This window comes from Lingula anatina, chromosome 7, assembly GCF_051362555.1.
Source record: "Lingula anatina isolate TDL-2025a chromosome 7, LinAna3.0, whole genome shotgun sequence".
NCBI lineage: Eukaryota > Metazoa > Brachiopoda > Lingulata > Lingulida > Lingulidae > Lingula > Lingula anatina.
The window spans coordinates 23,253,247-23,277,734 of NC_141773.1; the positions used below are offsets into that span (position 1 = coordinate 23,253,247).

General features: G+C 38.2%; 2 long non-coding RNA genes across 7 annotated transcripts; one reads left to right on the plus strand and one right to left on the minus strand.

The window, feature by feature from the left end:
• Nucleotides 1–1,695: 1,695 nt before the first annotated feature.
• LOC147760918 (uncharacterized) lies at nt 1,696–13,220 on the minus strand. 2 transcript variants are annotated; one of them, XR_015335456.1, is made up of 4 exons: nt 11,891–13,220; nt 11,205–11,717; nt 9,904–10,617; nt 1,696–6,892 (listed from the first exon to the last, which is right to left on the minus strand). It is a non-coding gene; the product is annotated as an uncharacterized LOC147760918 (long non-coding RNA). The 2 variants fall into 2 exon arrangements; XR_015335455.1 differs by lacking the exon at nt 11,205–11,717 and having other exon boundaries at nt 11,891–13,190.
• On the plus strand, nt 11,522–24,206 carry LOC106175611 (uncharacterized). 5 transcript variants are annotated; one of them, XR_015335453.1, is made up of 5 exons: nt 15,431–16,706; nt 17,387–17,450; nt 22,927–23,014; nt 23,427–23,530; nt 23,713–24,206. It is a non-coding gene; the product is annotated as an uncharacterized LOC106175611 (long non-coding RNA). The 5 variants fall into 5 exon arrangements; XR_015335454.1 differs by lacking the exons at nt 15,431–16,706; nt 17,387–17,450 and adding an exon at nt 11,522–11,625; XR_015335451.1 differs by lacking the exon at nt 17,387–17,450 and having other exon boundaries at nt 15,426–16,706; nt 23,732–24,206.
• The last annotated feature ends 282 nt before the right edge of the window (nt 24,207–24,488 follow it).

The window sequence follows — 24,488 nt, forward strand, 5'->3', positions numbered from 1 at the left end:
AAAAAAAGAAAAGCCGCCTGGTTTCCAAGAGCAGTTAATTCTTGCACAATGGTCTTGAAAACACTAATAACTGATCCTCAGTTTTAGTCTTAAGAATTACTTTAACTTGGCCTCGAATTCCGCCATCTGTGAAGATGAACAAAATGGCGCACCTCGACCGTTGCCTGGTGATGCTGTTGACATTGTTGAGTTAATATAAGTTATATTTTCAGCATCGTGTATTCTTCTGCTATTTGCAAAACTGATTCATATGCTTAATAAGTACACACTTCTTCTGTAGTAGCATCACGGCCCTGTGTTTTTCCTGAATTACTCTGAATATCATATTTATGATCAAACTTTGCAAATTGAAGCTATATTCTCCCAACAGTGACAGGGTATTGTTAGATGACCCAAAGTGAACTTAGTCAAATGAGTCACTTGAATTAAAAGCATCAATATTTATCCACACGTTTTGAAAAGAGACCCTTAACGTCGCAGCTGATTCATAACACCGCTCAACGTTGTTTGCACCTGATCCAGGTGAGAATGTCGCTGATGTCGTTTATGTGCACGTGAGTGAGCAAGATCAGGGATCAACACGACTGAATGCCACTTTTTAAAAATACACTAATATTATATTTTACTTAAGATTGTGTTAGATGCCATTAAATATTACAGGGTCAAATGTCGCAATGCCAACCCAGCTGTTTTCATTATATGGGTTCAGTAAACTTAAAAAGAGTGAAATTCAGGGGGGTGGGGGTGGGGGGTCTGGGGGGTCCTGACCCCCCTTCTCAAAATATATCACACTAATATTCCCCTCTTGAAATTAGGATTTTGGCTAGCTAAATCATAATACTAAAGTGTACCAAAGGGCACTGTTTGCTCCCCGAAACATATCTCCAGGTTTACATGTAAGTGTGTTTTGAAATTTAAAGCGAATATATCAGGTGTGTGAATCAGATTATGTGCCACCAACTTATATACTGAGGTATTTCTATTTCGTGAATAAAATCTGCACCAAACACAACTAATGAGATCCTAAAATAGTATTCCTAAAATAGTGGGAATAGTCAAAACGAATAATTTGGTTCATAGCCCCTGTTGCAGCTAGAATTTTTTTCCAGTTTAAGATAAGTTGTTTAATGTTTAGAATTCGCATTCAGTCTCACCTACCACCTGTGCAATCACGTTATATTTAGATGAGAAAGTGATCTTTAGAAGAAGGAGATTCACAAGTATGAACGGCACACGCTTTATTTTCTAATTCTTAGTTATTCAGTGTGTTTATCCCAGTAAGCAATATCATTATATACAATTCTGTTTTTTTATTTATCAATATTTTAATAATTGCAGTGCCAGCAGTTAAAGTTATCAGTGTAAAGTATTAACAAGCCCACCAGTATGTAAGAGGCCACAAGTTTATGTAAACTGTTTCAAGTTCATTAGGCTAGGCAAGTTCTAGCGAGTAGCTAGGCTATGTCTAGTATTATTTATTTTCTGCAGTCATCATTGTTTTTTAAGCTTTGTAATGACTTATTAATGTGTTGATAGATTAGCATGTAGTCATTATTTTAGTAAGTATGTCATGTAAAGAAAGGTAAAGCATAGATGTGCAAGACCTGTTTAAGTGTGCCTTATTTCTCAAGTAACAAGATCTTAACAAGTCCATTTCAAATTTTATTTTGTATATTTATTTTACATTATTTCCCATTGTTACTGTTTCAGAACGTGTTTAACTATTGGTGGTTCAATAAAAGTTCAAGAAACAAAGCAACGTGTTTGTCAAGATATGCCTACATGTATTAGCCATCATGGGGCTTACACAGTTGGGCACTTTCTTAAATGTAAATTTTTCAGGCTTACACATTACGTTAACATCATTAATCGACAAAATCCACTGTTTACCACTAATCCGCTCTATTTCTTTTTTTATTAATGGGACCTTCAATAAATACGGCTGTCGTCAGCCAAATTTCGAACATCATGCTTGAGTTTTTTCAATTGTTTTAAGTACGTCCTTCCTTCCTTCCTCCAAATAATGACGTCTATACACAACGCCTTCATAACATTTTTCCGATCAAATATAGGCGATTATTGTAACGTATTTATTACCCTTTTTTTCCGATCAAGTAAACGAGATTTTAGGTACAACGTCATTATGACTATTTTCCTATCAAATGCAGAAGATTGCAATTTCGTCTCTATTACCCTTTACCGATCAAGTGAATGCACTATTAGGGACCATTCCCACAGATATTAGGACCGATCTATCTCCCTGGTGAGTCTCACTCCACGCCTACTAAAGCTGTCACGCCTTGTATAGTTGTAAGGGGGTAATTATCTATACCCTAGCTGATTCGGTAGGCGTGACAGACAATTAAGCCGATTAAGTTGATAGAAATTTAGTGAGACTCCCTAGGGAGTTATAGTCCAGATGGATTGATCTAGGCATGGAACCCAGTCATAGATACAGCGCCGTTATTACCCTCTCCGATCAAGTAAATACGATATTAGGTACGTCCTTATTTCCCCTTTCAGATCAACTAAATGTGATTTTAGGCACAACGCAGCGCGTGCCCTGTCGGTGGAATGTGCCGGTGCGGCTGGGAATGGCAGCCCCAGCGGCGGGATGTCGTGTCGATCTTCACACCAATCATCTCGTTCTTTTCAGTCTACTCATACTAATGTATCAGCACTAGTTAAAGAACAAGGGTAAATAGTAGGGCTGCCTACGGAAAAAAATCACTTCAACAAAAACGCCGGTTAATGAAGGAAAACGAGCAACTAAGACAGGACGTCGAAAAAACGTGTTTATGAAGATGACGTCACGACGCATGCAGCAGTCCTACCCATAACTTCCCATGTTGCATCACATACCAAACCAGATAAAGTCAGCCTTGTGGATCGCAACGCCCGAGCAGTGCACAGTTAAACATAGAAGCTCAGGAATTTAGACAGCTCCAAATCCAATACAACTGAGCAGCAGATATGTAGAAAACCACTTGGTTTGTACGAACACACTTCCAGAGCCAGATATCCTGAAGTTTTCAGGTGACCTGATTAGCAATCGGACTATTATGACTGCATGTTACACTCACCGCATGGACCAAAGGAATGACGTACGCCCGGTCCACTCGATCAGAAACCAGCGTTATATACCACAACGTGGATATATTTGATATAGGAGAGGCAAAGGTTGTCCGACGACACCCCAACGATCAAATCACAGTGGTGGCAACAAGGCAAGTCTGGATAAAAGTCAATGCGGCAGAGCGGTCAGTGCTGTCAACGTGAGTTATCTGTTGTCGCACTAGAGGCGTAACGCAGGAGAAAAAAATGTCCGATCTGCCAGTTTGCAGAGTTGACGATACAATGCTGCCATTGGCAGATTTGGAGTCGACTATTTTGGACCATTCATTATCAAAGAGGATCGGAAAGAAGTTAAGCGCTACGGTGTCCATTTTACGTGCAGCAATTAACCTTGAAACAGATACCTTTATCAATGTCTAACGACGTTTTGTTATGCGTCGGGGGAAGGTTGCAGAACTGTAGAGCGATAATGGAACCAACTTCAATGATTCTCACAAAGAAGTACAGCAGGCACTTTGACGGTGTCTTTCACAACGATATGCGTAAAGCTGGAGTTGACTGGTATTTCAATCCACCTACAGCAAGCAATATGGGCGGAACAAGGGAACGTATAATAGGTCAGTTAGAACAGTAGTGTTTGATATGTTGCATGAGTTTTGAACTTGTAAGGACACTGATTGCTGGCAGACACTGTTATCTAAGGTGGGTGCGATAATGAATTTTCGGTCAAAAAACCCAACATCTCCTCAGATTCAGATGACGCAGAACCTTTAACGTCAAACCACAATTTGACCGCTAGATCGCATGTTAACGTACCTCCAACAGGTTCATCTTAGCTAAATGACTGATATCTGCACAACAGATGGCGACGAGTCCAAATCGACCCAACGTATTTTGGTCCAGATGACGTAAAGAATACATCATGACCCTTCAAAGGCGTCACAAATGGAAGAAACACCAAAGAACCTCAACATCGGAGATGTAGTTCTCATAAAAGACGATAACGTTGCTCGCAATGTATGGCCGATGGGTCATGTTGAAGACGTAGAGGTTGACAACAAGGGAATCGTGCGTACGATTTTTACACAGCACATTTCACCAGGACACAAACCGCAATGAGGCAACTGCCTGAGTTGGCACAAGAAATGAATCGTTTCATATCCAACATTACCTTCCAAAAGACATTTACAGACCGTAGAAACCTTTGGTGTCAACTGGATTACATCCTGGTTAAAAGAAAATGGAGAAACAACCTGAAGAATGTGGAAGCATACAGCTCTTTTGAGAGTGTATGGTCTGACCACATGTTTAGTCTCAGGTCTTACATAAAGCAACCAGAGTCGCGAGTTTGCTATGATTAGGAGCAGTTCAAACAGTCCAGAGCTACAGCAAGAATACTCTGTAACGATCAGAAACTGCTATGAGGCTTTCACCATTGACCAAGAAGATGCCAAAAAGAGGTAAGGGGCATTTGTACAGGCAAAAGGCCATGGCAAAGCAAAGGGCCGTGGAGGAGGTTCTTCCAAAGGTGGAAAGAACAGAAGAAGTCATGGTCCATGAGTGCTGGAAACCCGGCAGAACTTCAGAAGTGAATTCAAACAAACGAGGGAAGGCGACGACATCACAGAGATAAGCAGAGCTCGAAAGAAGCTGAAATAAGTCTACACACCATATTAAAGAAAGAGGTGGATGAGCAAATCAAACATAAAGAGCAAGCACAGGCAAATGACAAGTCACAAGAAGCCTGAAATGTGATTGATGAGCTCACTCGAAGAACCCCAAGAAAAGACCAACTTGAGGGAAGTACACAGGAGGAAAGGGTTGAGAACTGGTATAGCCATTTTTAATGAGTTGCTTGGGAAACCACCAGAAGTCGTGGATGAAGAAGAAAAGATACATAGTGTTTAACAAACTTCAGTTGAGAAGATGCCATTTACAGTGGAGGAGCTAAGAAGAACCTTGAAGTCTATGGGATAATGGGTAGAAGGCTAAAGACCATATCCCAGTGAAGGTCATCAATAGACGCATGATTGATGACATCATACTGCCCTTCTGCAACAAAACACTTTTAAGCAAAAGGAAGCCATCCGAATGGGCAACACTGAACATTGTACCAATACCCAAAGCAGGAGATATGAGTCCCGCTGGCAAATACAGGGGCATTCTTTCCTCCAGGGTAAGTAAGCTCTATAAAAAATGTTCTTATTACGAATAAGGACGGCGTTAGACCCTCTACCTAGAAAGAACCAGAATGGTTTCAGGCCAAGGCAAAGCACAATATCCAAGATCCTTGCACTCTGAAGGCAAGTAGAAGATGCCAAGGTGTTACCTGCTGGCAGTCATTATGATGATAGATTTTTCTAAGGCCGGCGACTTGCTGCAATGGGAAAAATGAAGGACCTCAAAGCCAGAAAGAATTGTCGAGGCAATCGACGACGCCTACACGGGTAAAATAGCAAAGATTTTCTCACTTGAAAGATGTATATATTGAAACTGATGGTGTAGAACGAGGGCAAGTGCAGAACAAGAAGTGGGATTATGAACAATCTAAATGGCTGCCCCACTCCAACCTTGGGGGGATTTTTAAATGTACTGGAAGAATAGACAAATAAGAACTTGCACAAACACTTGCTGCATCAAAGATCTTTGCCAAAGCTATGCAGAATGGATGCTGCTATGAGGGAGCAGCAGTTAGTGGGAACAAAACTTATATGAGCTTCAAACAAATATTTGTGGTGTTTTTGCCTCTCCTTCACACTCATTTGTAGTTTAACTTGGTTTAGCGAAGGTGAGAAGGTGTTATCAAGGAGAAAACAACAAGAGATTTGTGTGTTTTCGTTAAAAAATGCATCCTAACCTGGAAGGAAAGAAATTGCCTATCCTATTCTTAAGTCCCAGGAAAAAAAAAAAAAAAAAAAAAAAAAAAAAAAAAAAAAAAAAACAGTTCCTGATGAAAAGGATCGGTCAGAACATTATAGATTTACCAACAAAAACCCAGTTATTGTTAGGGCATTGTTTGATAAACGCATCCATCATTTAATAAATGATGCTATCCCCTTCACATCCAGTTGCTCAATGCTGGGTTGACCAATACAGCATGGTCAGCACAACTGAACGTGTATCATCCCACCATAAGCCACTACAGGATTCCTTCAGAGGGACTGGTGGCACAGTAAATAGTCCTCATGTCCGTAGACCCTGACTGAGCACAGGCCGACTAGCTTAGACATTTTTTAGTACAACTTATAAATAAATAATGCACATGGGTATATATAACTAATGCCTCGTCGTATATGAATTTTCTTAGCAGCTCAATTGCACTCACTGTGAGTGACCACATTCCTCCAATCATACCTGCCTATATAGACACTACATAAGTAGCTGCCAACTCAGGGTCTATAGACGTATTGGCATCTTTCGCAAAATACTCCCTTATCATTTGTATTACTTTTGGAATGCGTGTAGTACCACCAAGTAAGACTGTTTCATCTGTTTCATTAGGTTCCATTTATACAGTTTGTTATACAGCTGGACCTAACACTCTGAAATAAATATTCATTCAATCATTCAGTTGTAGCTGTTATAATTTTGTCTTTGTAAAATGTCATGTGGCCTGCTTTCCTAAAGGAATGTAAGGGGATGCGAATAAATACCGCATCCTGGTTGGTCAAGTTTAAGTTGATGTCTTCTGTCTATTATCCTAGTAACTGGAGATCTTCTAGATCTTTGAGTTCACGTCCAAATGTCTGTTTTATCTGAGGTAACAAATGGTTGGAAAACCTCTGATTAACGTCAAGTTCTCCCAGGTGTTTCTTCCCTGAAAAAGATTAAATCCATTTAATGCTGAGCAGGTTTTACAATCATTAAGAAGGACACAGAGAGGATGAAAGCAAGTTGTGGTCATCGAAAGTGCTGGGCAACTACAATCCCAAAGTACTCGTGTGTATACTGCACTACTTGAATGGCAAACATGTCGGATAACGAGGTGGAAAGGAACATCGGCGACTGCGATATAAATCACAACAAATTACGCACCAAGGACCAAGGACAAATTACGCACCAAGGTGAAATTGCTTACTTAAAATATTCAGAAGACGGCTCTTAAACTTGTCAAGGTGGCCTCAAACATTGTAAATTAGTTCCAAAGCAAGTGACCCAGTTTTCTAACGCAGACTGCCCGGAGCGATTTACAAGAAATATATGGAATTATCCCCCAAAGATAACAGAGACAATGATTTTTATCTCCAGCCTTTGCAGAAATGGCGGGGAGACGCATGGTTTAGTCGACAGTCGATTGGTGTGAATACCCTGTCAAACTTCACCCGAGAAACGTGTGAAGAGGTTGGCCTGAAAGGATTCTACACCAACCACTCTCTGCTAGCAACCACAGCGACGCGTCTCTTTAGGAGTGTTTACCACCAGACTACCCTAGGTTCTAGAATCCGGTATTGCCAGCTCGATCTTGATTTCATATATAACCCATATCAGCAATACCAGGCTCTAGCGAACAGCGGCAACTCGGGGGCGTTCTTCTTCTCGCTGTATTTCATAGCTGGAGGTGTAAAGGTGCGGCTGGAAATCTTTTTTCTCTTCTCATTTGACTGCCTCTATTTTTACATTAGGGTTAAAATGTACCTATGTTTAACATGCTATTTCATGGTCAAATTTACGATTCATAGTTTTATCATTCTTATTATTACGGATCACTGACAACATTCACTCTTTATGTTATACTACTCGACAGCACAATTACTTTGATACATTTGTAACAAAAATAGCATCATTGAAACGAGATCAATCATATAAGGGGGTATGCAAAATAAAACCACTATTTATAAAATAACTAATTCTATGGCTACGAAAAAAACACCTTTTAGTATTATGAACCGAGCAGGTTTTCACCCGAACCCAATATAGAGGTGCATTCCACATGCTGGAGTGTCAAAAATAAAATTGAATGGATTCAATGTTGTATTCAATTTTATAACATATGTGTATAGAACAAAAATGCACGACTGTCTCAATTTCAATGCAATTTTAATTTTCACCATGTCTTTTACATAACGCAAAGAGCACTAAATCGTAACGTATGTTCCAAAAACGTACGGGAACGTATGTTCCTAGTCATTTAATTTTAATTTTTATACCGCTTTCCGAAATATTACGTAGTGGTTCAGTCATGGTTAGACTTGACGTAATGGTGTTTTTATAAATATTTAAACTGTAAATCAACGGGCTTTGCGTCATGGCTAATACTAGGTAACGTATATTCCCTAGAAAAATTGTCAAAAAGTTCAGTACTTGGTGCAAGAGAAAACGGTGTTTTCTTTTGTTGACAGAAAAATATATTGTGATAGTGATAGTTTGACATTTCTGATGTCATATTTGGAGCACGAGGGGAAAATAATTTATTTAATGTTTATTTTACTGTCAGTAGAGTGTATTTTCCCTGTTTTGTCACATTCAGTGACATGCAAGAGAAGATGATTTTTTTATTCATGGTTTCAGGAGAGTGAAACATTTATACAGACTTCTTCATGTGGGACCCTAAAATAATCAAGCATAGTTTGCAATCTGAGACCTAAATATTTTAAGAGCATGCCTGTGACATCAATTGCACCTCTATATTGGGTTTGGATATCTACGTAAGAAGGACACAGAGATACTTGAAATATTTACACACGGGTGTTTCAAATACCTTCAAATATAAAGGAAGATCAAGATGTTCGTTTAAGGAAATGACTACAGATGTAGCTCCACGTAATGTAACAATAATGGGCAGTGAGAGCTAACTACACTGTACATAGTCAAGGTGTAATAAATCTTGCATTAACCGGTCGTTTTGACTTCCTGGCCGCGAAGACTCTGGGGTTCGTATCAAAATATATGTATGTGCACTGTTACCTGTGGAATAACAACTTGATTGCGCGTGAGGCTCAATTTGCATTTTATAGATAGAGTTGTAAAGATGCAACACAAGTTTTTTTTCTTTTCAGTGTTGTGTTTAACGCAAGGGATAAAATGTATTATGCAATACTATGTGATACTACTTAAGTGAAGTGTAACTACCTTTTACACTTTTATAACTACAAGGTAAGATTGGGGATCAGAAACACCATCAATAATGTAAAGGGGGCATATAAAATAAAATCACTATTTAAGACAGACCTGATGTTACGCCTGCAGAGTAAACAAGTCATAGTTTTTTTTTAATTAACGAGTTTTAACATTTAAGGACACAAGGGTATTTTGAACTATCTTTACAAAAGGCACAGCACGCAGCTTTTAACATAAAGAAAGACCAAGCATAAGCACCCTGAAAAATAAATAAAAGACTCTCTCCACGTTCCACAACAGCAGTGTGTAGGGAGACGGGCTGATAACACTATTACGGTACATAATCCAAGAAATTTATGTTTGAATATATATTTTTGTTAGAAGCATTTTGTATATAGTATTATGAAAAGTGATTTCACGTTTCGATAAAATCGTTTGCCGAACATTTGCAAATAGTAGCATACCAAGAATGGTTGACTTAGTAAACTTGGGATTTATAGCATACATATAGTAGCCTTAATGGATACATCTACATCTATTATTTTTTATTTTATTCCAGTGTTGACGTTGCATGCTAGGGCAACTTGATGTCAACATGGATTATATATATATATATATATATATATATATATATATATATATATATATATATATATATATATTATTATTATTATTTTTTTTTTTTTACCTACGTATGTTAATAATATCATCGTATTTTCATGTTTATCACTTTACTGAGACTGAGGAAAACATAACAGAAAACTTACATACCTTTTGTCGTCTGACCATGCTTATCTTGTCCAAGTGTTTCTTTAGCTCCGACTTATCGTCAAGCACCTGTGTGCTTACTTTTGTGAGTTTTTCTACAATCGTTTTAAATCCACTTTTCATCCTTTCGTTCACATCTTTGTCATAATCGCCCCACACTCCAATTATGTACCGGTATTTCTTGAGTAGTTTGGCATCAAGGGGTTAAGACAAAATAGCATCCTAATCTTCATTTGTGAAACTGCAAGAGAGATCCAAGATAATTAACCCTGAAAAACGCGGCTCTGAAATCTTGTTCACTGATTGCCACCTAGAGGGTGCGTCAGAGGGGTTGTCCCAAGCATTCCTAGGACATGGATTCAATGTTGTGATATTTGTCAGCAAAAGCACAGTCAGTGTAGGGTCTAAATCACCAACAGTTACTGATGTGGAGTGATTCCTAGCAGGATACAGTTGATTTCGTTGGTGGTGATTAAACGTTTCCGGTGATAATCCAAACGGCGTTGTCCTGACATTTGCATAGCCCTTGTTTGGGTCAAATAAATTGGGATACTTTTTCTTAGCCCTTACTGAAGAAAAATCTTATAAAACCTTCAGGGCATAATCTACAATTTGAATGCTCATACGACAGAAATTATCCTGGTCGGAATTGGTGTATGTTCTCATTGGTGTTGCCATGTTACCGGTCACTTATGAATCCTTCCCTGTCCTTATTATCTGGAATGTGATGCAAGAGGGATATTCGTCTTAGTCAATGTATGTCTACAATTAGCAAAATATCAGACCCGCTGCAAACTTCTAATTTTGCTAAGGGTATAATATTCAATTGTCATATTCTAAAATACTGGGTTTATATTGAAATATCTGAAAGTGATAACATTTTTATGAATCATACATGTACCCGACAGTGCTGCTTCCATCCTTACTATAATGGTTGTCACGAAGGTACATTAATCATATGTTCTCAGATCAATCTACTCCACGCACTATTTTCAGGACGTACGTTTTTTTTTTTTTTTTTTTTTTTTTTTTTTTTTTTTTTTTTTGTCACGAAGGCACATTGATCATATGTTCTCAGATCAATATGTATGATAAGTGTTATCAATCTGGTGAAAATAAAGAATCCGGCTATATTTTGTTTCGAGTGCTTTTTCATCGGCTATTCAGCGACATGCCAATCAAGGTGTTTGCATGCTTTTATATGAGCCGCGTTTATTTCCACGGGCAATTAATGCTTGCACGATGGTTTTTTATATACCTTCACATAATAATGACTGATTCTTATTTTTAGTCTTAATAATTACTTTAATTTTGCCTTGAATTCCGCCAGGCCTTTCCTATGTTGAGGTGAACAAAATGGCTACCGCCGATCGTTGCCTGGAGATGCTGTTAACATTCTTGAGTTAATACAATGTTTTCAGTGCCGTGCATTAATCTGCTGTTTCCAAATTGATTCATTTGATTGATAAATACACGTTAAACTGTCGTAGCATCATTTTTCCTACTGAATTCCTCTAAACTATCATCTTAATAATAAACCTTTGCAAATTATAAGCCATATTCTCCAAATTGTGATTATCTTTTTTGTTAGGTGACCTGCAGTGAACTTGGCAAGTCATGTCAACCGGAATAAAAGGCAAACAGAGGCACTGACAAAAGCGCTTTGTAGGGAGATCCTTTGTGTAGTAGCAGCTTTACCTAACACGTTCTGTGCACCTGATCCAGGTAAGAAAACAGGGTGCGTGCAGCAATGGATGATGTATGTGAGGGAGAGTGAGCGCCGAGATCAATGCGTTCACATGACAGTTTTATTAAAACTGAAAAATATAAAGCGGTAATGATATAAGCGCTTTTGAAATATTTTGTGTCGGATATTCATCGGCAATGTAATTTTGTACGTAAAATTCAGCTTAATTAAACTTAGAATTATGTCAGATGTAAAGATAGATTCATTAAAATAATAAATAGAAAAAAGCCTTATATACTGTACCTCTTAAAAAGCGATCTTTGCTGGTCAATGTCACGCCTTATTTCAAGTCTCTATCACGGCAATACCGTCTCTACTCAATAGATCACAATATACTCTATGAATAAAATGGCTGCCGTCGAAGGCTGTTAGGTGATGTTGTTGATGTTGCTAAGTCGTAACGTATTTTTAGTGTCGTGCATTCATCGGATATTTCCAAGTTGATTTTTCTGATTGATTAATGCACGCTACTACTTCCGTAGCATCAAGTCCCTCTGTTTCTCCAACCGAGGATTTTGAGCGAAAATCGCCTAAAGACGACATGGCATTGTTACATGTAGGTGACCCAGAGTGAACTTAGTCAATTGAGTCACCTGAATAAAAAGCACACAGCAGTATTGATCCAAACGTTTTGAAAGGAGACCTTTGGTGTCGTAGCTGATTTACCCAAAACCGTTCCACGTGAGGAAACAGGGCACGGGGTGCGTTTAGCAGTGGTGACTTAAGGCTGACACTTGCACGACTTTTGGCCCCGATTTTGTCGTGGCAATTAAGTCGTGCCATTTCGGGGCACGAAGTGGGAGGCACCCGCGCTGTTCCCGACTAGTACACGCATAGTGCACGACGAGTGCACGACGAGCTAACGAATATTTCAGGAATGCGTGACCACATTGACACGAACTGGCACGACAAGTTCACGCTTAGTTTACGCACTTCGCGCATTGGCACGACGAGTTTGCGCAATTCGGACGGTGTTGTGCCGACTTGGGCACGCAATATAAAAAAGAAGTCTCTCATTAGGTCCATGCCCTTGCCATTGGCTCTGGGAACTTGTGGACCTCACTTCATCATTGTCATCGTCGCTTATCGTCACTGCAGCTGACTCTGGGACAGCAAACTGCTCACTGGGGACTATCACTCCCCGGACTATGTGTTGCGTCAGAAAACTCCAGGGGCCGGTTTCACAAAGCAGTAGTTAGTTAGAACAACTAACTACTGAACTACCTCGCTAACGAGCAAACTTAGCGATTTTCGAGGGGTGTTTCACGAAGCAGTAGTTAACTTATCGCTAAGTTCAGTCGTAAAGTTCGGTCGTTAGTTCTCTCGTTACTCACCGTAGTCTCGAAACCGTCTGCCGGAAGTGGAACTCTTGCGTAAAAGTGTCACGAAAGCACATACTCTCCAATTTTTGGTGGCTGGAAATGCATAAGAACGTCTGCTTTGAGGTCGTCGTAAAGGATCTCCACCACCTTTTTGCCGCTCTTTTTGTCACAGCTAGGCTCAACCTCTCGTAAATTGCATCATCGTGTGTATATTCTAACAGATTCTGCCTTTCATGAAAACGTCGTAGTCTACGTTGCCGTCTGGCGGTACGGATAGGGCCGAGCAAGAAAGGCAGCCGCCATATTGCATACAAAGACAAATGACAGACAACGGTAACTAAGCAACCTTTTTATTTCACTCATTACGCATGCGTACGATGAAACTCTAGAGTTAGCGACTCAGTCGTTAAATATCCATGGTAACAACGAGACAATATATACGAGCGAGAGAACTAGCGACTGCTTCGTGAAACGGCACTGTAACTAGCGAGAGGCTAACTACCGATCGCTAGCTAACTACTGCTTTGTGAAACCGACCCCAGGGCCTCGTATCTCGAAAGCTTCGCTATGTTGCGCACGGTCGCGAACATGGCGATTCCGCGCTATTTGCGAGTGCGATTGCACCCACCTGCTATCTCGAAGCCTTAGCAAACGCAACGCAATTATGACCTCAAACTCTAGGCCTACTAAACTTCGATTGTCGCATAAAGTGAAGACATCATAACACAATTACACAAAATGTTTTTTTTTTACCATGACGCAAATCAAGAGGTTGTTTTTATTTATAGGAATATCGTAATTACAAATACTGATATTTGAAGTGTTTGACACCAATAAAATGTCAAAAAAAAAAAATTCAATAAGCGAATCTTGGACTGACACAATTACTGACGCATTGGTGAGAAGTGTTCAATCTCACAATAATAGACATTAAGGAAGGTCACGGTGCGACCAAATGCTTTGTTTCTGCTTTTTCATTTTGTGTAGAAAATGACACTTTTAGATTTATGATTATTATCAATAGACTACACAGATGAATTATATACATCAGAAAATATAAATGATGTATGAAATGTTTAATTTTGAAATTTTTATGCATAATAAAACATGACTTAAGCATTCTTCACGTGAATATTTACCGCAAGTTTTTCTATCAGGGGTACCGAGTGATTCAATCTATTATAAACTTCCATGTTTTTATTATAGCTTTTGTTATATCCTATTATGACTAGCAACCCATACTTGCCGCCTTGTTTAATTACATGAAAGACACATTAAAATAACAAATTATGCATACGCAGAGGCCTTTGCGACTTGTTTGTTTCGCCGCAAACAATAGCCTCGAAACTAATGGTGATTTCGCCATTAGCGCACGGCCGCGATTTGCGAAGCTTTCGAGACATGGGATAGCGCGGAATCGCCATGATTGCGCCTGCTTGCCATAAGCGAAGCTTTCGAGATACGGGGCCCAGGTAATATGTATTTTTGGAGTTGTTATGCTCTTTCTTCTGGGTGTACTTCCCAGGTGTTTAACTGTTTGCCTAGTAGTGAGAACCCTGAGGTGGTATCTGGTATACTAGGTTCTGGGTGTATTTCCAAGGTGTTTAACTGTTTGCCTAGTTGTGAGAACCCTGAGGTGGTATCTGATATACTAGGTTTATATTTTTTGGGAGCTGTTATGCTTCTTTTCCGGGGAGTCACCCAGCTGTATGTTCGTTTGCCTAGTCGGTTTTACCAGATATCCCTGTTTTTACGTGCACAGCTGAGCTGAGGCTGTTGTCTGCATGGATTTTTTTATGGCGGCGGAGTCCGAGATGTTTTTTGCACTTTATATTAATATGGCTTGTGTCATATCTACCCAGGCTATTCGTTGGGTTTATGCCGGTGTAACATGAAAATCTGACTCCCCCCCATGAAAATTTGACTCCCCCTCCACAAAAATTTCTTAAATCTTATTTATTTTGAGTGTATGACTGTGATCTTGTAGTATGTAAAATGAAGGATACATTGGCACTTTATTGCAGTTTGCAGATGAAAATTTTCATGAAAAATAAGAGAAAATTAAAAATTTGCACATAATGAAAATCTGACTCCCTCATGAAAAGTTGACTCCCCCTCCACAAAACTTCATAAATCTTATTTTATTTTGAGTGTGACTGTGATCTTGTAGTATGTAAAATGGAGGATACATTGGCACTTTTTTTGTAGTTTGCAGGTTAAAATTTTCATGAAAAAATAAGAAAATTAAAAATGTGCACTTAACCGCCCATTGTCTCCCCTATGAAAAAGCTATCTATTTAATATTTGATGATCATTTCAACACCTTTCCTTAATTTTTACTATATGAAGATTATATTGGAAATATTTAAAAGTTTGATGGTAAAATATTGGGTGAAAAAGAAGAAAAAAAACTTGAAAAATAATAAAATTAAAAATGTGCATTCTATCACCCAATGACTCCCCAATGAAAAAGCTATTGTGACGCGAGCCCTCCCCTCGGGAGTCCCGTGGGCACGTTAATTTAATCGCGGGTCGGGAGAGATGTTGATTTTCCCCAGGGAAAGTATATCCCAAGCACAAACAACAAGAGTGGATTTCAAGTAAAGACAAACAGCTTTAATAAACGCAGAAATCGATTATAAAATTTCAACAACACGTAAGCAAAGTTAAAGACATTTGAGTATCTCGTACGCATTTAAACTCATTCACGTTACTCAGTTCAAAATTACATGTTACGTTCGCACAGAGTTCACAGTTTCTCTTGGAGTTCAAAACATAATAATAACGTCGACCTAAATCTCAACTAAAAATCTTAATAATATCGGAAACGCTACTGAATGGGTCCAGTCTTCTGTCGCGGCACAATGCTTCTTTTCACATGAACAGTCCTGGAGAATGGGCTATGTATCCCCTGTAGACTCAGGCATCCCCACCTGCAGCTGCTTCACTTTACACGGAAATCCTGGAGAATGGGCTATATATCCCCTGTAGATTCAGGCATCCCCACCTGCAGTTGCTGCATGCCCGGACGCTGAACAATTAAATCGATAATAAACCAAACGTAAGATAACTCAAATAACTCAACAAAAAGTTACACGAAGGTGTCCAGTCTCCTTGGCTACGGCACATGGCTTCATTACACACGAACAGTCTTGGAGAATAGGAATTTTCCCACCTGGAGTGGCCAGCTCTCAGGATTTCCACCTGCCGTATCCGACTGTCAGGAATTTCCACCTACACCCCTCATGCATTGGATCGTCGAGGTCGGTAAGAAGTTCTCCATGCCCGGCTGCTGGTCAAATGAGTTAAAAACGCAAACAAAACCAAAGAAACTCAAAAATAACGAAACTAAAGAGTTTTCCCAGTTACGCTAACGCATTACTGGAGTTGCGGTCCGGAAGACCAGTGTAACTCACGTTTCCGCTCTCTCTCGTCTTCTTCTGTAAATCTACTCCTTTTTCTCTTCTGCACGTCTTTCTCTTCTTTCGTCTTCTACCCGACTGCAACGCTTCCACTCCAACGCTCTCCTTGCGTTTTTTTTTTTTTTTTTTTTCACGATCTACGTTTGCGTACGTTGTACGTGAGCATCATTTACGTCTAGGTTCCGTCCCCTTCGTTGTTTGTTTACATTCTAAGGTCACAAGGGCACGCTAACTATGTCAAGGCTGTTATACGTAACACAATGGCGGCCCCCATGTTCGTCTGTTCATCACGGCAGTGCGGCAATAGTATTTCAGGTAAACAACACTAACTAGAAATAAACTTCATCAATATACAGAAAGGATCAGGGTGCGACCCGGTCACGTTACTCTATCTATTGAATATTTGATCATCATTTCAACACCTTTCCTTTTAGGATACTTTATAAAACATATTGGAAATGTTTAAAAGTTTGATGATAAAATAGTGAGTGAAAGAATGAAAAAGAAATCATGAAAATCTTCATTTTTATACCCATGAGACTTGCAAGTACTTTCAATAAATTCTTCATAAAGTATCCTCAAAGAAAAGCTTTTTCATAGGGGAGACAAAGGGCGGTTAAGTGCACATTTTTAATTTTCTTTATTTTTTCATGAAAATTTTCACCTGCAAACTACAAAAAAGTGCCAATGTATCCTCCATTTTACATACTACAAGATCACAGTCATATACTCAAAATAAAATAAGATTTATGAAGTTTTGTGGAGGGGAGAAGAAACCTTGGCCAAACTGGAAATCTGAGGCTCAGGATAGGAAACAATGGAAAAAGCATGCTGAGGCCTTTGTCCAACAGTGGAACACTATAGGCTCTAAATGATGATGATGATGATGTGGAGGGGAGTCAAATTTTCATGGGGGAACCAGATTTTCATTATGTGCACAATTTTAATTTTCTTATTTTTTTCATGAAAATTTTCACCTGCAAACTACAAAAAAGTGCCAATGAATCCTCCATTCGTTGCCGATAGCACCAGCAGATAGCAGCACCATACAGTGTCACAGTGAGTCTGATGGAAAACTTTCATGGCAATTGAAGATTTTTTACCACTGTGCACTTGGCACAAATGTAAAACTGCCCAGTGCAAGGCCAAGAATTCAATCAGTATTTTCAATCATATTATCAGATTCTACATAAATTGACTGACCATATCACTACTCAGTATTTAACTTATCTCTCAATCCAAAATTCCAATCATCATTTAATAATTATGCAAATTTTTTTCTTTCAGATTGCTATTTATTTAATTTTTTAATGCTGCAACTGTTCCAAAATAATCTTGTAGTGAAGGAAAAATGCAAATAAGAAGTGGAAGACCAATTTTACCTACATTATTCAATTATTTGAATATAAAAAGAATAAGATCACGATTTAACAAATTAAAATAATCTTTCATGAACTCGTTCACGAATAACATATTAAACAAAAATAAAAAGTTATAAATCAGTGGTAATGGCTTATTCTGGAATATATGACCTCTGCACATCATCAGTACCTGACTTGGTACAGTATAGTTACTACTTGGACACATAGTTAGATTTGATAATGTAACAATGAGAACAATATATATTATAATAATGAACTTCTCTGCACATATCAGACGCTTGTTACCATGAACTTACACTACTTGACAATGGGCTGAGCACTTATCACAGAGTCTGTGTGCGATGCCATTCTTGTGCTGTGATTGGTTAGTTGAGTCACGTGAAGCCCTACTGTTGCGCCCTCGCGTATCGCGTGAATGCTGCACATTTCTGGCCATGAGTATTTTATGTACGACTTAATTATACGATTATCGCCCATGTCCAACATTTCGGCCCTGGTGCTCTTTTAGCCAAGTCTGACATTCCAGATGTTTTCCGCATTTCACCTCTTAGCCTTTTGGTTTATCATCTTCTTTGTTTCTCTTGGAATGAATTATTTATTTTGAAACAATTCTGCCAATGGGTGCAAGTTGTTTTTGCCAAATATTTAATCACTGAGTACAGCTCTACAATGGATGTTGAAGAAATTTCATGCCTCTGCCATATCCTATATACTGGATGAGTTTTGTTCCATTGGACCCCCCAATTCCAATAACTGTCAAGTTGATTTACAAAATTTTCTTGCGTTATGCAAACGGATTAGGTTCCCATAACTGTCAAAAAAAAAAAAAAAAAAAAACTTTACTCCGACCACTTGTATAACTATTTGCGGCGTTAAAATAGATTCGCTAGTGGGTCGTTTGCCACAGGACAAATTGGAAAAGTGTTATGTTTTAGTTTCCCAGCTTACTCAAAGAAAAATAGGTACAATTGAAAGAGTTACAATCTCTTATTGCTTTTTTAAACTTTGCATGCTTAGGCGTAGTACCGAGCAGAGCTTTCTTACGCCGCTTAATTTATTTAACTGTTGGTGTTGGACCCCCGCGTCATTATATTCGACTCAATAGTGAAGCAAGAGCGGACCTAGGCATGTGGCTTCATTTTTTACATCACTTTAATGGAAAATCAGTCCTGCTGCCTTCATCATGGCAATACCTTACACTTGTTTACAGATGCCTTGGGGTCAATCGGTTATGCGGCGGTCTTTGGTTGTCACGGGTTCTTTAATGAATGGGATGAGGTAGCTGCACTTTGGCATATCACAGTTAAAGAACCGTGTCCTATAGTTCTTGCTTTAAAATTTTGGCACTCTCAGCTGGTTGAGTCCGACAGGTACATCTCGCCCTCTCCTTTGCCAAGTTCAAGCCTTGTTCGATTACCGACGAACTTTTACGCATGCGTTAGGTCATTTATTTCAGTTTATTGATGGAACACCGGTCACTTATTCTTATGTTTCTTCAGAATTATCGAAAGCCCTTGCTTTTGCAGGATAGATATAAAGGCGGTCTGGTTTTTATCATTATGTGTATTTCATGTTTTCAAAAAAAAAAAAAAATAATAATAATAATAAATAATAATAATAATAATAATAAATAAATAAATAAATAAATAATAAAAAAATAAAAATAAAAATTACAGGGTGGAATCACCATTTAAATGCCTTCTTTGGCTCCCTTAATTTTATTCATGGTTGCCAGTTTATCTTCCTATCCCTCATTCAGCTGTAGCTAGTTCTTTATGGGATATGGATTTGTAGTTGCACTATTTTTTTTTTAGTAGAACATAGGATTCAGATATAATGTCAGATGTTGTTGATCATTCCAACTTTTTCACAAGCACTCCTCGGTTGGCGAGGATGTGAGCTTCTCTCACATCATATGGCCTTTTATTTTCATTTGCGCCAACTTTTTGCTCCTATAGCTGTTGTAATTTCTCATATTTTTCTTAATTAATCCTGGTAGCACTCATTAACATACTTTATTATTTTTATATTATGGCACTTATATAGTTTGGGGATGTTTGATTATCTCCCCAGTTTTGTAACTTTGTATCTTATTAGTTTTCGTCATTAATAAATGACAATTTTCAGTCATATGGACATACTTAATTGGGAGCAAAAACAGAGCTTCGTTGTGCTTGTGAACATTTGGCTACATAAATGACACTTATAAATTCATGATTATTAGCTCCGCCAAGGAGGTTATATTTTCACCCCTCTCTTTCTGTCTGTTTGTTATCAACATCACTCAGAATGTTATGGACCGATTTTGATGAAATTTTAAGGGTTGGTCAGAAATGGGTTAACTTATAAGTGATTAGTTTTTGGTGGTGATCCGGATCAATAATCAATCAATAATCAAAAAATAAATTGTCCATCGATTTTGATGAAACCGATTTCAGGAACTGTCAGGAGTGGGCCAAGGAACAGATGGTTACCTTATAAGTGATTAGTTTTTGGTGGTGATCCGGATCAATAATTAATCAATAATCAACAATCAGAAAAATAAATTGTCCACCGATTTTGATGAAACCGATTTCAGGAACTGTCAGGAGTGGGCCAAGGAACAGATGGTTAGTTTTTGGTGGTGATCCAGACCAAAAATCAATCAATAATCGATAATCAAAAATATCGAAAATTTAGGGGTGAAACGGCATTGGATGGAGACTTTGCTGCCTTGGCGGAGGTCTGCGCTCTCTGAGTGCTTTTCTAGATATCAGTTGACTACACAGATGAATTATATTCATCAGAAAATATAAAATGATGTATGAAATGTTTAAATGTTTAATTTTTATGCATTATAAAATATGACTTTAGCATTCTCCCAGCGGGCAAATTATGTTGGTTTAACGTTGTACCATAACGTTGATAATACGTTGGATAAACATTGGATTTGAAAGTTGACTCAACGTCAGATAACAACATTGTATCAACCCCAGTTGTTAGAAAACATTCTTCCATGAAAAGACATAAAAATGACCTGAAATGTTTTTTATATTTGGTGCAAAACATCCAAGTGCCTGCTTTGTCTGATTTTTTCAACGCATTTAGCTCCTAAGCATGATTTGCACCTAAGCATGGTACACCCTTTTACCCTGGTGGTGTTAAGCAGTAGGACATGTTTGATGGCTTAATATATGTAGGGTATATATGTATGGCCTTTAAGTTAAAATTTCCAAGGTTTAGATTAATATATATATATATATATATATATATATATATATATATATATATATATATATATATATATATATAACAAAGTCACAGTCACCTCAACCTGTCAATCTATAACAGGGTACCGAGAACTGTCAACCTTATTAACTTCACTCCATCACATTTACAGCAACTTATTCATCCTAGTGTTAGAATTCAGTTTATTGGAATGTATTTCTGAATAACAAGTTAAGAAAATTCACTAGTTCACTAAAGACTCAAAACAACTGTAACTTTTACTTTAAAACACTTTTTTTTATTATTTTTATAAAGTTAGTTACAGTATTGATAAACAAAGTATCACGTTTTCAATAATTAATATTTTTAATTACAATCCATGTCTGCAAGGTTGTGTCAATGACCAAAATACAACGTTGAGTCAACGTCACATTATGACGGTGTTTTGACGTGGCTAGTTCAACATTGATTTTCCGTTGAATTTAGGTAGATCAACCTGTTTTCAACGTTGATCCAACGCGACTATGCCCGCTGGGTTCACGTGAATATTTACCGCAAGTTTTTCTATCAAGGTTACCGAGTGATTCAATCTATTATAAGCTTCCATGTTTTTGTTATAGCTTTTGTTATATGCTATTATGACTAGCAACCCATACTTGCCATCATGTTTAATTACATGAAAGACACATTAAAATAACAAATTATGCATACGCAGAGGCCTTTGCGACTAGATTGTATCGCCGCAAATAATAGCCTCTAAACTAATGGTGATTTCGACATTAGCGCACGGCCGCGATTTGCGAAGCTTTCGAGATATCGGATAGCGCACGCTCGCCATGCTTGCACACGCTCGCCATAAGCGAAGCTTTCGAGATACTGGGCCCTGGTCGTCACGGGCACTCCTCTGTGGCTTGTCAGCCCCACTCTTCTTCTCCTTCTTCATAATCTTCCCACCCTGGTTCTCATGTTCTCGTAGTGCTTCTTGCATTGGGGATCAGTGGCAGGATTGAGGCTCCAGCTGCTCTCCGACTCGGTCCCACCGGCTGTTCTTGGCCACCACGTTGGGCCACTCCTTCTGCTTCTTGTCATACAGCTGGGGGTTCTCTTTCAAAAGCTCGGCCAACCTCAACTCGGCCTCTTCTGTCCAGCGTTACTCAGGGATTTCTTTCTTGGACACCCGGACCCGCTTCTTTTGTTGCCTGGTAGCCTCGTCCTCACTCGATGGCTGTCTCTGGCTTTCGAGTGGCTCCTGTTGTGTCTCCGGGATAACATCGAAACCTGATATGGATGACTGGGGGGAATTATCTTTCTCAGCCATCTCTCTCTCTTTCTGTAGATGTCTCTCCCGATTCGAAACAAGCAGTGGAACATGTTTGGTTACAGTTACAACAACCTCAAGGAATAATATGATCCAATCTTTATCCTATACCCCCCTACCACTTACCGGCCCATATATATAAACAGACAAAGTCGGTTCTGTCACTATTTCAGGTACTGTCTTCTATGTAGAAATAACCTACCCTGTTGTTGGCCAGTGGTGGCATACATATACTAGAATCAGACACACTAAAAACTCAAAACCAGTTTAGATAATAAGTTTGAATATTTTAAAGTAATATAAAGAATATTAAGCAAGAAATTAAAAGATGTACTGGTATATTTCAATTCATAGAATTTTACTTGCTGGGGTAGCGCTAACACTCGCCAATTTAGCCAAATGCTAAAACTGACTTAAAATGGCTAAAGAAAAAGGGCTTGATTTGACATGTATTAGCCAAAGTATAACCATTTTTGATAACAAATTGACAAAAACGTGGTGATTTGGCTAAGTGAAAAAAATTGCTAGCGCTACCCCAGACTTGATATCTATTTCACGGTAAATACGTCTGCTGAACGAATAAACTGTGTATCTAACTTATGAAGTATATTTGTGCATTAAATTCTAGGGCTTTGCTACGTGTGTTATCATAACACAAACAGTTAAGAGACAGCTTGTCGACAGCTTCATTAGAAATTTCTTACCCAGAATCAAAGGTATGTAACACACATTCAGTTTCAAGTTTTGGTATTTTAGGGGATGTTACTTGTGCCAGTTTTTTATATTCTAGTTTCATATGCAGATGTATGTGTGTTTACAATGAAGTTGAAGTTAACGACTTAGCTTTATCTGACTTTGTAACAAACTGTGCTTCAATATTCAAGACTTACATATAACACAGAACACTTGTACAACTAAAAGTACTTTAGTAAAATCAGGAAAACTTTGCGGTCTATTATGTTGTTCATGTTGCATTGCAAGGGGGCGTGCCAGACAATTAAGCTGATTACAACGACTAAGTGTGATACTCCGCTGAGATAGATTGATCCTGCTACGATAGTTTCTATTCTGAACACAGTAAGCCTCTGTTGTTGTAAAACATTTATTGATGTTATGTTTATTTTTCAGATTTTACATCCTAGGCCTGGATGTGAACCTTGACCTGGACAATCTTACAGATAATAATAGAAGAGTCACCTGAAATTGCACAGGCAAATTCATCAGATTTAGATGTGAGTACCAACTATGTCTTTCTATCATGAAATTCTGGTAGCTACATCATGCATATTTGATTTAATTTTCAATCATTGTTTTTACTTATGCAATATGTTTGATCAGTATATTATTTAGTTATTGTTTTTATACAGCAATTAATATAAGTTTAAAATATGTTTAATACATTTTCTTTTGACAGCCTGCGCTGCCATCTTCAGGAAGACGCAGTAGTGGATATCCTGGCGAACCTTTATTGGACTTAGAGTCACCTTGGGACAATCCCCAATAACAAATGTGCATCTTAGGCTTGGCAATCTCACTCAGTTTTGCAGGAAAGGAGGATTGGCACCAATGGATTGACAAATATTGACAATTGACAGTTCAGTCACACTAAATTATAGTGGCATGTTGCTTCAAGTTACCACACTTATTCTAAGATTGCTGAATTATCATTACTGTCTAAGGAGACCCTAGATCTCTCAACCAGAAGAAGAAACTTGGTGATCAGTCAGTTATAAGATTAAAATCTCTGGAACACTACCCATCACTGTTGTATTCAGTATATGGAAAAGATGACCGTGATATTGGAACCTTGGAGATTCATAACTTGATTTCACACCTGTGAAAAGTAACTGCTTTGTTCTTTTACTGTCCAATTGATAATATGAAAATAAAGCACTCCTACTGTCATTGCATGTTGCTGGCTCTGTTTTAATTTTCTTTATAGAAAAAGAATATAGATATCAAGATATCACATGTATTTACAAAACCTATGAATCATTTGAAAGGAAAAAGAATGGTTGAAAAATGCAATATAAATCATTTCAAGTGGATTAATTAGTGTTCAACTTGAGAAAATTGATAAAATGAGACTGTCACTCCCTTTTGCCTTTACAAAAATGCTTTGTGTTTTTTTATTTTTCTCACTTGCTCCCTGAAAATAAGGTATATACACAATGCTGATGGCATTGGATA